Source organism: Bos javanicus, chromosome 20 (assembly GCF_032452875.1).
Source record: "Bos javanicus breed banteng chromosome 20, ARS-OSU_banteng_1.0, whole genome shotgun sequence".
NCBI lineage: Eukaryota > Metazoa > Chordata > Mammalia > Artiodactyla > Bovidae > Bos > Bos javanicus.
The window spans coordinates 65739982-65755807 of record NC_083887.1 but is presented as its reverse complement, the minus strand read 5'-3'; positions in this window follow the sequence as shown (position 1 = coordinate 65755807).

Below are 15826 nucleotides of genomic sequence, written 5' to 3'. Positions count from 1 at the left end.
GAACAGGCTGACAGAAGCTCTACGTGTCAAAGGTTACAGTGGGGAGTCTTCTCAAGGAAATGCTCTCAGTAAACGGAAGCCCGGGGTCTGGCGACCGGAAGTTCAGTCAGTCTGAGGGAACTCCGCCGTCTCAGTCAGGGCACACGTGCTTTTCCCTGGAACCGCAGCCCAGCCCCTGATCCCAGAGCCCACCCCAACCCCGGTCCCCTCCTCTCCCCACCGCCGAGGCTACCCTCACCCCCGACACACACGTCTTCCTCTTCTAGCAAACACTGCCCTAGTTTCAGCTTCTCTTCCTCAGGAGAGCTTCCCGCGTCCCGCCTCTACCCCAGGCTGTGCTCCGCTGCTCCAGTTCCTGAGGACAACTGCCCCTTCGGGTGTGTTCTTCCCCCAGACGCCTGCAGTTCAAGGAAGGCCTTTGGCTTTTGAATCCCCAAGCCCAGGCCCGGTACTCGGACACATCGTGGGGATTCAGTTGGTGCTTACTGATTACTAAAGTGTTCGTCACTCAGTTGTGTCCCACTCTTAGTGACCCCATGGACTGTAGCCCGCCAGGCTCCTCTGTGCATGGACTTCTCCAGGCAAGAGTACTGGAGTGGGTTGCTATTCCCTTCTCCAGGGGATCTTCCCCAACTCAGGGATCGAAGCCAGGTCTCCTGCATTGCAGGCAGATTCTTTACTGTTGATTGTCTCAAGAAAACATTTTAACATGTCCAGTTTTCCGAGACCAGGAGCTGATTCACACAAGGTCAGTGTCTATGGAGAATCTGTGATTCCTTACCTTGTGCTCTTGTAGAGCAGGGCTTCAGGCCACGTGGCGATCACAGGGAGCCTCTCCTCAGCTTAGAAATGCTTCCTAAAATAGGCTGCGTTCACCCATCACATTACAGTTTATATAACCTTCTGCATCACTTCATTTGATTTTTACAGCTAGCCTACGTAATAAAAGGCCTCTTATCCCCAGTGAAGCGCCAACTATCAGCAAATCACAAAGTCAGGTGCTGAAGCCAGGTCCAGAGTTCTTTTCATTTTCCCACTCCTACCCATCCCCCAGGCTTCCCTGGTGGCTCAGCTGTAATCTGCCTGCAATGCAGGAGCTGCTGGAGACTCAGGTTTGATCCCTGGGTTGGCAAAATCCCCTGGAGGAGGAAATGTCAATCCACTCCCATATTCCTGCCTGGAAAATGCCATGGATAGAGGAGCCTGGTGGACTACAGTCCATGGGGTCACAAAGAGTCGGACATGACTGAGTGACTGAGCACACACACCCCCAACCCTCACCGTCTACCCCAAGGCTCCACTCCACCACTTCTTTAAACTGAAGCTCCTTTTTTTTTTTTTCCCCAACTGCTACAACTGCATCAATTCTTGGAGCATTTATCATGAGCTTTATCTGATTCTGAATTTCTTCGGACATGACATTAATTTGTTTTTAACATTTCAAGGGTTGGAAGGAACTGGAAACAAAATTATTGCTGGGAGGAGGGTACATTTTGAGTTCACTTCCCCAGTTTCCAAGCTCACACAGCCTGCAGCAACAGTGTTTCACTCATGCTTAGGCCAGGTCAATTAGACTCCCAATGTTTTGTTTGCTCCTACGGGTAGATCCTTGAATAAATCATTTTGGCACATTGTCCTCACTTGGTTTTGTCTCTCTGCAGTCTTTCCGTTTTTTCCTCCATTTTACTTTATCAAAGAAGCAGGGAATTTCTGCCAAGGAAGTATGGGTAGCAGAAATAACCTTTCCTTTATCTTAAAATAATAAGGATATTATAATCAGAAGAATAATGAAATGATCATTCAAAATCATCTTTGTTGGAAAACATAAGGTGAGAAAAGTAGAAATAAATGATCTAAACAGTAGATAGGCATTTCTAGAAATCCTGTCCCCGATATGTTGACATTGATAAAGCTTAAGAGAGTGTGTGTGTGTGTGTGTGTGTGCACGCGCGTGTGTGCGCACGCACATGGTCAGTCGTGTCTGATTCTTTTGCGACCCTGTGAACTGCAGCCCTTCAGGCTCCTCTGTCCATGGGCTTTTGCAGACAAGAATACTGGAGTGTGTTACCATTTCTTCTTCTAGAGGATCTTCCTGACCCAGGGGTTGAAACCGTATCTCTGGTGTCTCCTGAACTGGCAGGCAGATTCTTTACCACTGAATCACCTGGAAAGCCCAAATCTTCAAGGAGCTTTCCTCAAAAATAACAGCAAGATACTTAGGAACACAGCAATGAAGTAGTCGCTTTTTTTCTTGGTACAAGAACTGAACTGGTGCTTCTTATCTTAACTGTGCTTTGTGTCACTGAGTGAATGTTTGTGGATGAAAGACGGGAAGGCAGGAATGAGTCAGTGAATGAATGAAGTGCACTCGCTGCAGGGTGGCTGAGGCGCCAAAGCCCTGCCAGCCTCCTCCCGGCCCAGCTCTCCCTTCCCCGGCCCCGAGGCTGCTCTCTCTGACCCTTGGTCCAGAGCAGCCACCTCTGCTCCTCAGGACTGAACAAGGAAACCTGGGCGGAGGTGACCTCTAACCCCCCAGTTTAGCACGGATTTAGACTCTTCCTTCAGGTCACTGTTTATTGCTCTGCAGAGCTGAGAGGCGCTGAATTCCAAGGGCTGAGGCCCTGACCTTGGCTTATTCACTGTGAGTCCAGGATGACCTGGGCAGGGACAAGAGAAAAAACCAGGAACAAAGGCCAAGCCCATCTTCCCAAGTGACCAGGGTCTGGCTGAGTGGCCGAGACAGTACGTACAGTTCCAGCCAGAGCACGAGGCCCCAGATACAGAGCAACTGCGGTCCAGGGACGCCATCCATCAAGAGAGGCTCCGGGTCACCGCCCAGGGCAGTGAGCTGATTACCGTCTGGACTGAGCCTCTGAGGTTTAAGATTGACTAATAGCAGTTTCAAGCCTGCGTGACAGATCTGGGTCTGGAACTCTGGTCTGTCCGCTTCAGAGTCCGAAACACAAATGGATCATTTCCAGCGCTGACAATGTTTCCCCTCCTTTAGGGTAAGGTCTAATGCTTTGTGTGGCTTCCCTGATAGCTCAGCTGGTTAAGAATCCGCCTGCAATGCAGGAGACTCCGGTTCGATTCCTGGGTTGGGAAGATCCGCTGGAGAAGAGATAGGCTACCCATGCCAGTATTCTTGGGCTTCCCTTGTGGCTCAACAGGTAAAAAATCCGCCCGCAATGCGGGAGACCTGGGTTCGATCCCTGGGTTGGGAAGATCCCCTGGAGAAGGGAAAGGCTACCCACTTCAGTGTTCTGGCCTGGAGAATTCCATGGACTGTATAGTCTATGGGGTCTCAAAGAGTCAGACACGACTGAGCGACTTTCACTTTCACTGATGCTTTGCAGAACCACTGGTGGGGCATCTCTTCCTGCCATCGTCTCCAGGAAACAGGCTGAGCTGAGATGCAACTTGAAGCTGCACTGAACTCGTGATGAGCCTAACGAAATCAACAGAGCCAGTGTCACCCTCCAAGCACCAAGGACCCACAGGTTAAAGAAAGAGGAGCCAGGGGGAGGGTTGATCTCACTTCCTGAGTGTTAAAGGGACACTACATGGTTTTAAGACTGAGCTCAAAAGCACTTGTATAGTGGTATTCCTAAAAGAAACTGCAATAACTTGTTTTCCTAGAAACTGTTGGCTAATTGAGGAGATATGAAAGCACCTGTTACACTCATTTTAATAGACTTACCACCCACTTCCTCACAAATAATTTTAGCAGATGCAGAAGTATTGGGGCTTCTCTGGTGGCCTGGACAGTAAGGAATCTGCCTGAAATGTGGGAGACTCTGGTTCAATTCCTGGGTTGGTAAGATCCCTTGGAGAAGGAAATGGCTACCCACTCCAGTATTCTTGGAGCTTCCCTAGTAGTTCAGATAGTAAAGAATCTTCCAGCAAAGCAGGAGACCCAGATTCAGTGTCATTTTAGAGCCAGAAGTGTCATTATATAAGTCCCCATAAGTTATCTTAGGTTTGGGCCATGAACAGACTTCAAGGTTCTGTTAACAGCTGAAAAATACATGTACTTTGGTGGTGGTTTGTGTGTGCATGTTTTTCTAGGGAGATGGACCACTGAGGTCAGTATCTCAGAGTCTGTGTCCAAAAAATGTTTCAACTACAAGTCCACAGAGACACAAAATAGACAGGAAACAGTTAAGTGGGTCAGGATGAACCTCTACCTAAAGCTGTAAGCAACGTGTAAACGTAGAAAGAGGGAGAGAAAAACAGGCAAGTTGTCAAAGGGAGCTGAAGTCACTGATGAAAGTTTGATGAGGAAAGGGGATGTATACTCAGCCTTGAAGTGTCTCCACAGAGGTTATGTGTGAGTTACAGTAAAGAAAGAGTGGTCGCTGCAGTGGAGGAACCCAGGGAACACTCTTCAACCAACCCATCCAAGTGGGCATCACCACCACCAAGACATGTTGGTCTTTTGGCCTCAGCCTCCAGAGCGGGGCACACTTCAGGCCAGGGTCTACAGGCCTGAAGTGCACAGCTCAGATCTGAACGTGAGGGTCTCAGGTGAACCCCAAGCCTCAGCTCTACAACTCAAAAAGGTCAGAATCACAGAAGACGAAGAAGTAGGAGAAAATGTCCCAGACCAAAGGAGACCAAGCAAGCATGATCAGCTAAACCGAAGGAAACATCGCTACAACCTACATTGCTGGGATATTTACGTATGGATTGTAAATGGATTGTGAATTATACAGTACTCTAAGGTCAGTGTAGATTTTCTGACTTTGATAACCACATGTTGGTTTTGGAAGTGGTTGACAAGAGAAGTATTTCCTTAGGCCTAAAAGGGTGCAATGTCTCCAACTGACCCTCAAAGGGTTTGTCAAATGTTAATAATTATGTATCATTATAACCGTCATCTTCATTAGTACCTAAAAGAGAGAAACAAGCAGACACAGTCAGTGAATCTAGAAGAATATTTGGCAAAACTAATACAATTATGTAAAGTTTAAAAATAAAATAAAATTAATTTTAAAAAATTAAAAAAAAAAATAGAAGAATTAGACTCTGTAGCTCAAAGTACATACTGCTATTGCAACTTTTCTGGAATTTTTTCAAATAAAAGTTTTTGCTTTCTTGTTTGTTTTTGACCGCACTGCACGTGGAATCTTGGTTACCCCACCAGGGATCAGATCTGTGCTCCCTGTAGTGGAAGCAGAGAGTCTTAACTTTTGGATTGCTGGGGAATCTCCCAAATAAAAACATTTTAAAGAAAGTGAAGCATCTTTCACCTGGTTCTTCTCCCCCACTTTACAGATGAGAATTTCCATCTCAAAGCAATTTAGTTAAAAGTGTCATCTGTTAGTGGGAGAAGCTGTATTAAAACCTGGGTTTCCTGACTCCCACAGAAACGTCCTTCCCACCTTCCCAGACAGTCTGAAAATTCACTTATATTTACTTTTTAAGTTTAGTTTATGCAACCAAGGTCACGTTGTCAGCAGCTAGTGCTGATTTTTAACTTTTTTTTTTTTTTAAATCAAGTATAACTTTGTTCTCTTTTCAGAGAATCGGCTAAACCTATTCTTACCTTCTTACTGAAATAACTAGGAGACAAGAAACACATTCTATCTTACCCCAGTTTTCAACTTCTATCAAATATATGCAAAAGCAGGCAGGCTTTTCATGAATAGAGAATTGCTTCAAGTTGTCTCTCTTCATCACAGAGTCTGTGACAGTAAAAATAACTACTCTTGTTCGCCATGCAACATCTGGAGAGTGTGCCCAGCAGTGAGTCCACGTGAGCTCTGAGGCTTGGAGCATTTCATTTGAGAAGCCCTGCCCAAAGCTCCTCCCCTCTCTTAGCAGGGTCAAAGGGCCATGGGCTTCCAGAGAGACTGATATTTGATTCAGGTACGTCTTTGGTGAAGTTTCCAACAGGAAAGATACATCCTGCTTTTAGGGAGATCTAAGCTACTCTGACGGAGAAGGCAATGGCAACCCACTCCAGTACTCTTGCCTGGAAAATCCCATGGATGGAGGAGCCTGGTAGGCTGCAGTCCATGGGGTCACTAAGAGTCAGACACGACTGAGCGACTTCACTTTCACTTTTCACTTTCATGCATTGGAGAAGGAAATGACAACCTACTCCAGGGTTCTTGCCTGGAGAATCACCGGGATGGGGGAGCCTGGTGGGCTGCTGTCTATGGGTCGCACAGGGTCGGACACGACTGAAGCTACTTAGCAGCAAGCTACTCTGAAGGGCCTCCCTGGTGGCTCAGAGGGTCAAGAATGTTCGTGCAATGCAAGAGATGCAGGTTCAGTCCCTGGGTCCGGAAGATCCCCTGGAGAAGGGAATGACCACCCACTCCAGTATTCTTGCCTGAAGAATTCCGTGGACAGAGGAGCCTGCCAGGCTACAGTCCACGGGGTCGCAAAGAGTCAGACATGACTGAGCAACTAACACACACAAGTTCTTCTGAAATAAGCCCGAATGACAAATTCCACAGCAGTGCCTGCCCAAGCTGAGTCTGGTACGTCATCAAGGGGGTGTCACATCTGTCATTCCATTGTAATACGATATTCAGGGAACATACTCCACATTCAGAAAGAGTTGGTGTTTCGGAAGGCCAGTTGCTAGCTCAGTGACCTTGAAAAACTCATCTAAACTAATTTTATCTCCTATTCACCACCTGTAAAGTGGAGAAGGTAATATCGCCCTTCTTTTTCATACTTTATAAAGTCAGCAACCGACATTGAGTGGTCTTATGTATGGACTTATTTAAATCCTACTTTGCTTCAACACAAGATCATGATACAATAGACTAAAACCATCAAATGGAGACATTGGGCTGTAGGAAAAACAAGGAGAGAGATTAAGTTTCTGCCTTCAGCAGGAAATGCCTCCAGGGCTCGACACAGCTGCTGAAGCTCCAAGGCCTCTGGAAGCCATGATGGAAAAATCGTACACTCGTAACCGAATGGAGAGTGGGAGTTTCTTCACTGTCCTGAATGTTCTTCAACGTTTTGTAGCTGAGAATAATGAATCATGCTGCCCCATATTCTAAAGACAGGTACGGGAACATCCTCCTCAGAGTGGTCCAGAGATGACCAGCCTCTTCTCAGGACCTACCTCCTTAACAGCCATCCTTAGAAGACCAAGGCTGAGAGGAAGAAACTCTCTTGAAGCTGGAGACAAGCAGCATTCTTTTCCCCCACTGCCAATGCTGCCCCTCCAGCCAAGAAAGGGCTGAGGGGAGGGGTGTTTGCTAAAAGGGAGGGCGTTTTCTCAGCCTGGCTGGAAGCTGACTGAGCCACAAGTTCTCAGAACCTGCCTTTTTCAAATGCAGCATTGAGGAAACAAGTGAAGAGCCCAACTTGTGTCCACGCCCCATGTTTGGAGGCAGAGAGCGGTGCTTGACTCTCACCTGGATGAGTCTGAAGATGGGAAGCTGGCTGGCACAGCCCTGGAAAGACCAGGTGAGATGGCTGCAGCGGGATCCGCCTTTGTCTACGCCTTGGGAAGGCAGCAGCCACGGGCCTCGCCCAGGGCCCAGGGTGGGGGTGCCCTCAGCAGGCAGGTGCTGTGGGGGAGGGATCGCCTGAGTCATGAGTCTGTACAGGGCTGTCATCCCCCAGGGCTGTCTCCACAGAACCACACTGGCTCCCAGAGAGGAATAGTCTCTTTCGGAGCCAAGAGAACACTTTTTAAATAGTGCCAGCTGAATCAAAATAAATTTTTCTCCAGTCCTTTCTCCCCTTATCCCAGACTTCACAGGTGGGAATAAGTGGGGAAGAAGACAGAGCAAGGAAAATTCTAGAAAGACTAAATACTTGTCCTTCTCCTGGGCTAGAGAATACCCCACTCACTCCACCTTCATGTTAAGACAGTGCATGAGAAACTCAGATTTTGCTTATCAACATTGTAATGTCTAACAAGACTGTTCTAACACCTGTGGGGCAGGCATCAGAAATCTTCGGAGGGCACCCAAGTTATCTTCAGGAGAGCACAAGTGAGTCAACCCAGCCAATCTAGAAACACAGGCAGGAAAATGTACTTGTTTCCAGGGCTGCAGCCTATGGAGTTCGTGAAAGAGTAGCTTACATTGGCAGGTCCACTGGGTACTAATGACCCAGCTTCTCAGGATGGAACTTTCCTGTCCTGAATCCAAGAGAAATGTTCCCATTTTATGCCAAGAGAAGTGGTGGGAACCTTACTTCATGTGTCCCATCCAGGCCTAGGAAAGAAATTGCCAGGAAATTCATGTGATCACACTTGAATATTTTTGGTTGATCATGGATCCATTATTATTTTATAATGGTGGTGGTAGTAGTTTAGTCGCTAAGCTGTGTCTGACTCTTTTGCAACCCCGTGGATTGAAGTCCGCCAGGCCCCTCTGTCCATGGGATTCTCCAGGCAAGAATACTGGAGTGGTCACCATTTCCTCCTCCAGGGGATTTTTGTGACCCAGAGATGGAACCCAAACCTCTTATGTCTCCTGCATCTCCTGCATTGACAGGTGGATTCTCTACTCCTGAGGCATCAGGGAAACCCATTATTTTATAGTACACTTAGAAAACCCCACATTTTCTTAGTTTTCTTTTCTCCCATACCAAAAAAAATTAAATAAATAAACCACATAAAAATTCCCATCTTATGGAAATTCCCCTCCTCATCTCCCTCCTCACCCCATTCCTCCAGGTCATCATGGAGCATTGGCTTTGGGTGCCCTGCGTCATACATCAAACTCCCACTGGCTATCTGTTTCACATATGATAATGAATATGTTTCAGGGTTATTCTCACAAATCATCCTACCCTCGCCTTCTCCCACTGAGTCCAAAAGTCTGTTCTTGATGTCTGTGGCTCCTTTGCTGCTCTGCACATAGTATCATTAGTACCATCTTTCTAGAATCCATCAGTTCAGTTCAGTTCAGTTGTGTTCGACTCTTTGTGACCCCATGGACTGCAGCACACGAGGCCTCCCTGTCCATCACCACATATATGCATCTATCTAGAATCCATATATATGCATTAATATACGATGTTTGTCTTTCTCTTTCTGACTTCACTCTGTATAATAAGCTCTAGGTTCATCCACTTCCTTAGAACGGACTCAAATGCATTCCTTTGTAAAGCTGAGTAATATTCCATTGTATATATGTACCATTACTACCTTACCCGTTCATCTGCCGATGGACATCTAGGTTTCTTCCTAGATGTTGTAAATAGCCCAGCACTTTTTAAAGTGATTTTAGATTTGTGCAAAGTCAGCTCTTTCCAAAAGCTAGTTCCCTGCTGGCTTTGTAAATTCCTGCAATCTGCTGTTCCTTCACAGTTAACCATGCCTTTATCAATTTAGTATCCTCTGCAAGTTACCACTGGGATCAATTACTTTGGCACCAGAGTGGAGCAGTACCAGGCAGGTGCTGTGTGTGGGGTGGAGGAGAAGGGGGCAATGATTGCTGGAAAGAAATCTCTAATTTGGAATTGTAGAAAGGCAGTGAAAATTTTGTTAAGAGATATTTTCACCTAGTGCCTAGTATATCAAACCAAAATATTGCCTGATAACCCCCACCAACGACAGCCACTTTCCAGTGGTGTCAGCTCAAAAGGTTAAAACAACAGTAAAAGCCAAAACCCAACTCAAGTTCCAGCCTGCAGACTGCAGCCCTCCCCTGTAACACATCATTCCTCTCTCGCTATAATTTATGTTGTAACTTATGTTCCCTTTGCCTGCATTCTTTTCCAAGTAAAGCACAGGATCTGTAAGGAAGCAAGCATCTTATGCATATTTGCTCATCACACAAAGCTAAAGACAGTAAATACTGAATTGATAAAGACATGGTGAGCGGCAGAGGAAAAGCGGATTAGCAGACTTTACAAGAAGCAGGGGACTTGCTTTTGGAAAGAGTTGACTTTGCACAAATCTAAACCTACCTATGGTTTTTTTATGGAATAACTGACACTACTTGAAAAGACCCTGGAAACGACTGGAGAAACACATAAACCACTGGAAATCATTCTTTATGCACTTTTCTCTTCACACTAACTGCCCTTCTGATATAAAGACTGAGTGAGTGTTTTGTTTATGCTATTTTAGGAGTCAGGAAAGAATGTTCTGGAGGTTTGTTTTTTTTTTAAGTTACACTTAATGTAAACATTCGGGGAAATCCACATTTGAACTGAGAGATTAGATTCAAGGTCCCAGTAGTCTTTTCCTGCCACATGTGCTAGGTCACCTCAGCCATGTCTGACTCTTTACCACCCCATGGACTGTAGCCCACCAGGCTCCTCTGTCCATGGGATTCTCCAGGAAAGAATATTGGAGTGGGTTGCTATGCCCTTCTCCAGGGGATCTTCCCGACCCAGGGATCAAACCCCCGTCTCTTGTGTCTCCTGCATCGACAGGTGAGTTCTTTACCACTAGCGTTACCTGTGAAGCCCTTTGCTGCCATATGTAATGACATAATTTTTACCCCACATTAAATGTATCCTATGCATCTCTACTAAATTGTGTGCTTTTGTTTCCAGCTGCGGCTTTTGTGATGACCAGCCACGTGTGCTGGATCTGAACGCCGTCAGCAGGCAATCCACGCTCCCCTGCAACTATGCTCCCTTGGCAGCTGCACTCACGCCCTTCCCCTGCTCTCTGTCTGCATCGTCGGCTTCCACCCTGGACTGTACATCCTCCTAGCTCAGCTGGTTCCTGACCTCATTCCGCCCATGGCAGGAGATGAGAGAGTGAGAAGGACGCAGCTGGGGCGTTTTTCCCTTGTTGTCTCAGCCAGCTCCTGCCACCTATCCTTGGCCTGTGATCGCTTCACCTCTGCCCCTGGTCTGCCTGCCTCCTGCTGTTGTCAGTCTCTGCATTTCCCCAGTCTCCTTCTGGTCTCCCAACTGCCAGTTACAGACTGAGTTACCAACCTCCTGAATTAAATTCCTCCTGTTGTACATACTTGGAGTGGGGTCTGTTTTCCTGACTAATACAGTAACCATAATTTTCAAAGGGAAATAAGGATGAAAGAGGTTGGAGATGGACCCTAATGAATATGCTTTTATGTGAGGGGTTCCTGTGACCCCTCGCTATCTCACTAACTTGGTGGGCAGTCTTACAACTAACTTCTCCAAAACCGGGAGTCCAGGTCAGGGTGGCATAGTAAGGAAATCAACAGTTATTCCACCAGAAGTTGATATGTGGTTTCTATTTACTGAACCTCTTCACGTCATGGTCTATCTGTGACGTTACATGCTCACAGCTCAATTTTATGAAAAGGTTCAGAGAGGTAAAATAAAGTCTCCAAGCTCACACAGCTAAGAAATAACACTGTGAATTGCATCAAAATAAGGACACTTGTTGTATATTAGAAATAGAGCATATTAGTTAGACAACTAGACAGATATTGGTCTTTTCCTAAGAAGAGTCTCTGGTGGCGAATGTTTAGAAAGATGCTTTTTTGAGCTTCCTCCTAGACCTGAGACATAGACTTATACAAAATACGTTGATTCCTCATGCTTGTGTTCAGTTGCTAAGTTCAGTCCAACTCTTTGGGAACCCATGGACTGCAGCCCACCAGGCTCCTCTGTCCATGGGATTCCCCAGGCAAGAATACTAGAGTGGGTTACCATTTCCTTCTCCAGGGGATCTTCCTGACCCCAGGATCAAAACCAGGTTTACTGCATTGCAAGCAGATTGTTTACCATCTGAGCCACCACAGAAGCTCATGGTGACTCCTAATCTTTGTTTATCAGCTATCTGGTGCTTCCCAAAATTACTTTTACCAAAATTATTCACCTTCTTTACAAGTATACTTGATCTTAACAACAACGATGCTGAGGTTTATGGAGTGTTTACTAAATGCACGAAACTCTTCTAAGCGCCTTTGTTAATTACCTCATTTCATCTCCAAAACTCTGTGATACAGGTAGTATCACTTCTCCCACTTTAAAGATGAAGAAACAGCCTAAAGGAACTAAGTAACTTGTCTAAATTCACACGATGGGTGAGTGATCCTAGAGGCGATGGAACACAATGATATTTTCAATAACAATGAAAATATTTCATGATCCAGGTATTGGGAGGCAGGGAAGGAAACATTGCAAGAAAAATATGAGAAAATGAGATGAAAGGGAAATCATAGTTGAGTTCAGAGTTTGGTCGTGTTTCATCTCTCACTTACCCTCAGTCAGCACTCTCGGCTTCCCTTGAAGTAAGCGTCGTTCGTATTCTACAGATGAACACACAGGTTCAGAGAGGTTGATTCTCCTGCCCAAAGTGGATTCTCCCAAAGCAGACTCTCCAGCTACTATGCAGCTGAATCAGCAGGGAAATTAAGGTTGGCCTTGCTCTAGTTTCCATCACATCAAGGGTGTTGCACGTCATGGAGACCATCTCCCTGATGTCCAGATGTTTTGAAATACAGATTTATACGAAGAAGAGTTTCCCTGTATAAGCGTTCGCCGCTTATCTGCACGGTCCTTTGCTTGGCTTTCGGTGGGATTTATGCAATTCTCACCTTCCATGGGCTACATTCATTCTTGAATCCACTCATTTGCTGAGTGTGTCTTGGGTACACTGCCTGGGTCTTGCAGTGCAGGAGTGAACAGGATAACTCAAGCCCCAGGTCACCTTGGGCTGAGCAACCTCAGGGTGATGTCAATACTGGCTAACAGTGGTTAATATGGGGTCTTTGATGCCATCCTGCTTGTTTGCTGGCACATCATTTTGGAAAGGCTTCACTGATTTGGAAAGACTGGCTATATTAAGCTTGGTTAAGAGTTTTCATATTACTTGTTCTTTTGCAGTGCATTATGCGGAAAGCAGTTACCTTCATGGTATGATGTTTTTAAGACCATTTTATTGAGGCATAATTGATGAATAAAAAGCTGTTCATATTTAATGTATACAACTTGATGAATTTGGTGGTACATACAAACCTATGAAACCACCAGCACTATCAAGGCCAAACAGAGCTCCATCATATCCACCCATTTTATTAGAATATTGTGGATATGTGTGGTAAGAAACATAAATTCCACATAAAATTTTTAGCACGTTTTAAATATCCAATACAACCCGCCTGCCAATGCAGGAGATGTAAGAAATGTGGGTTCAGCCCCTGCGTTTGGAAGATCCCCTGGAGGAGGGCATGGCAACCCACTCCAGTATTCTTTCCTGGAGAATCCCACAGACAGAGGAGTCTGGCAGGCGATGGTCTACAGAGTCTCAAAGGGTCAGACGTGACTGAAGTGACTGAGCACGCACACGCGGTACTGAGATTTATAGGACTGTGCTACATGGCAGGTAATCAGAGAGTATAGCGTTTCAATGATGTAATGTAAGTAATTTCTGGGATCTATACAGCATGTGCTTTCTAAAGGATAATAAAAGCTAATCCCAAGTGCTTTATTCCCTCTCTGTCTCTCTTATTTCCTCACCTAAGATTCAGAGTGGCAGAGACATGACCATCAGGCACTAATTTTACTAAATTATGTAATTTCCCATTCCATGCTCTTAAAATACAAGTTCTGGATTGATTAGCCCACTAAATTACCAATATTTCAGCGTGAGTTCTGTCCTACACTGTTCAATTTATGGCAGCAATTGTCAGAGCCTGAACACATTAACTGCTTAGAACAAAGAGGGCCATGGACAGGGAGGGAAAAGAGAAAGAAATATAGCTACAAAGTCAGGGTTCATTTGCATCAGCTGCGGCAGAGAAAGAAATCAGGACTGTAAGAGGTCCTGAGCTCACCTTTGCTTCATCTCCCTCCTCCACCGCCTGCTGTGGGGCCACAGGCATGAAAGGCAAGCCCTTGTTTGACTGTTTTTCCCAACTTGTCCACACAGCTTAATAAATACCACTGCGTGAACTAACTCTCATCATTGGCAAGACGGATGGAGGTAACACCTTTAAGACTCATCCCTGAATTAAGAGTTCAGTAGGGAACTTCCCTGGTGGCTAAGTGGTAACGAATCCACCTGCCAATGCAGGGGTAATGGGATCAGCCCTTGGTCTGGGAAGATCCCACATGCCACAGGACAACTAAGCCCATGTGCTGCAACTACCGAGCCCACGCACCACAGTTCCTGAAGCCCGCACACCCTAGAACCCATGCTCCACGACAAGAGAAGCCGCCACAGTGAGAAACCCTCTCACCACAACAAAGATAAGCCCCCACACGCAGCACCTGGAGAAGGCCCACATAGCCACCAAGGCAAATAAATAAATCTTGAAGAGTTCAGTGAACTTCTCCCTTCCTGCTCCATTTTGTAAAATTGTACTGAGATACTGCTTTTGTCAAATTTCCTTTGTATTCTTATTGTGTACAAATTAAAAAAGAAACAAAGTTTGGACATCAGATGAGACAAAAAACACAGATGCAGAAGCCATTGATCTAAGCAATAGATAAAAGCATGACTATTTTTCCAGACCAAACAGATTAGCCAGAACACACAGCCACAGAGAGGTTAATCAAGACGACCAGTGGAAAGCTCTGCAGGATACAAGAGACAAAGAGTTACTGAGAACATTACAAAGGCATTGCCATAAGCTTTTCTTTTTTTTTTTTCCTGTTTCATACTACAACTTGAATTTTATTCATCTGGTTGCTAAAGGGTCCCCAGGGGACTCTTCTGGTGATCCAGTGGCTAAGACTTTTGCTTACAATGCAGGGGCCCAGGGTTTGATCCCTTCTCAGGGAACTTGCCATAAGCTTTTCTTTTGAAAATATCCATCCAATATTTTGAAGGACTAATTCATCTGCCTTTCTACATGTTGTGATAGAGAAAGATGACCTTGAGGGAGGTCAATAAATCTTAGGTCTAACAGTATGAATTGGAGAAACTCACTATGGAAAACTCACCATGGAAAACTCACTACAGATTTTTGTATATTAGGGTTTCCAGTTTAAAATGGCAAAGCAGGACGAATGACATATTCATCTTGGGCTAAACAGAGTCTACTCAACATAAGTGGCTCAATGGATAAAGACTCCATCTGCAGTGCGGGAGACACTAGAGTTGTGGGTTTGATCCCTGGGTGGGGAAGACCCCCTGGAGGAAGAAATGACAACCCACTCCAGCATTCTTGCCTGGAGAGTTCCATGGGCAGAGGAGCCTAGTAGACTACAGTCCATAGAATCTGAAAGAGTTGGACATGACTGAAGTGACTGAGTAAATAGACTCTACAGGTGTCTGTGTATGATACTGCTACCGCTAAGTCACTTCAGTCGTGTCCGACTCTGTGTGACCCCATAGACGGCAGCCACCAGGCTCCCCCATCCATGGGATTCTCCAGGCAAGAACACTGGAGTGGGTTGCCACTTCCTTTTCCAATGCAGGAAAGTGAAAAGTGAAAGTGAAGTCGCTCAGTCATGTCAGATTCTTAGCGACCCCATGGACTGCAGCTCACCAGGCTCCTCCATTCATGGGAATTTCCAGGCAAAGTACTGGAGTGGGGTGCCATTGCCTTCTCCGCTGTGTATGAATATATAATTGTAAAATTATATGTGTGTGCTTAGAGAGTAATAGTGTCATTGTTAGCATAATTGTTTCATTACCTTCTGTTAACTACTCTAGGATAAAAGATGTGGAATTAACTGAACAATTTCCCCTGAAATCATGAGCTTGTTCATCATTTTCAGATTAGACTCATGATGGTGGTAAGCACAGAAACTTCCGGAATGCTGCCTTGAACCGTCCAGTTTTAGGACAAGGGCAGAAGTCATCTTCCAGTCACAACAGGTCAGACCCGGCTTCCAAGCACACTTTGTTGATTCCAGCTTGTGCTGTACTCGCATGCCAGCAACTTTGGAAAACTCAACAGTGGCCACAGGCCTGGAAAAGGTCAGTTTTCATTCAAATCCC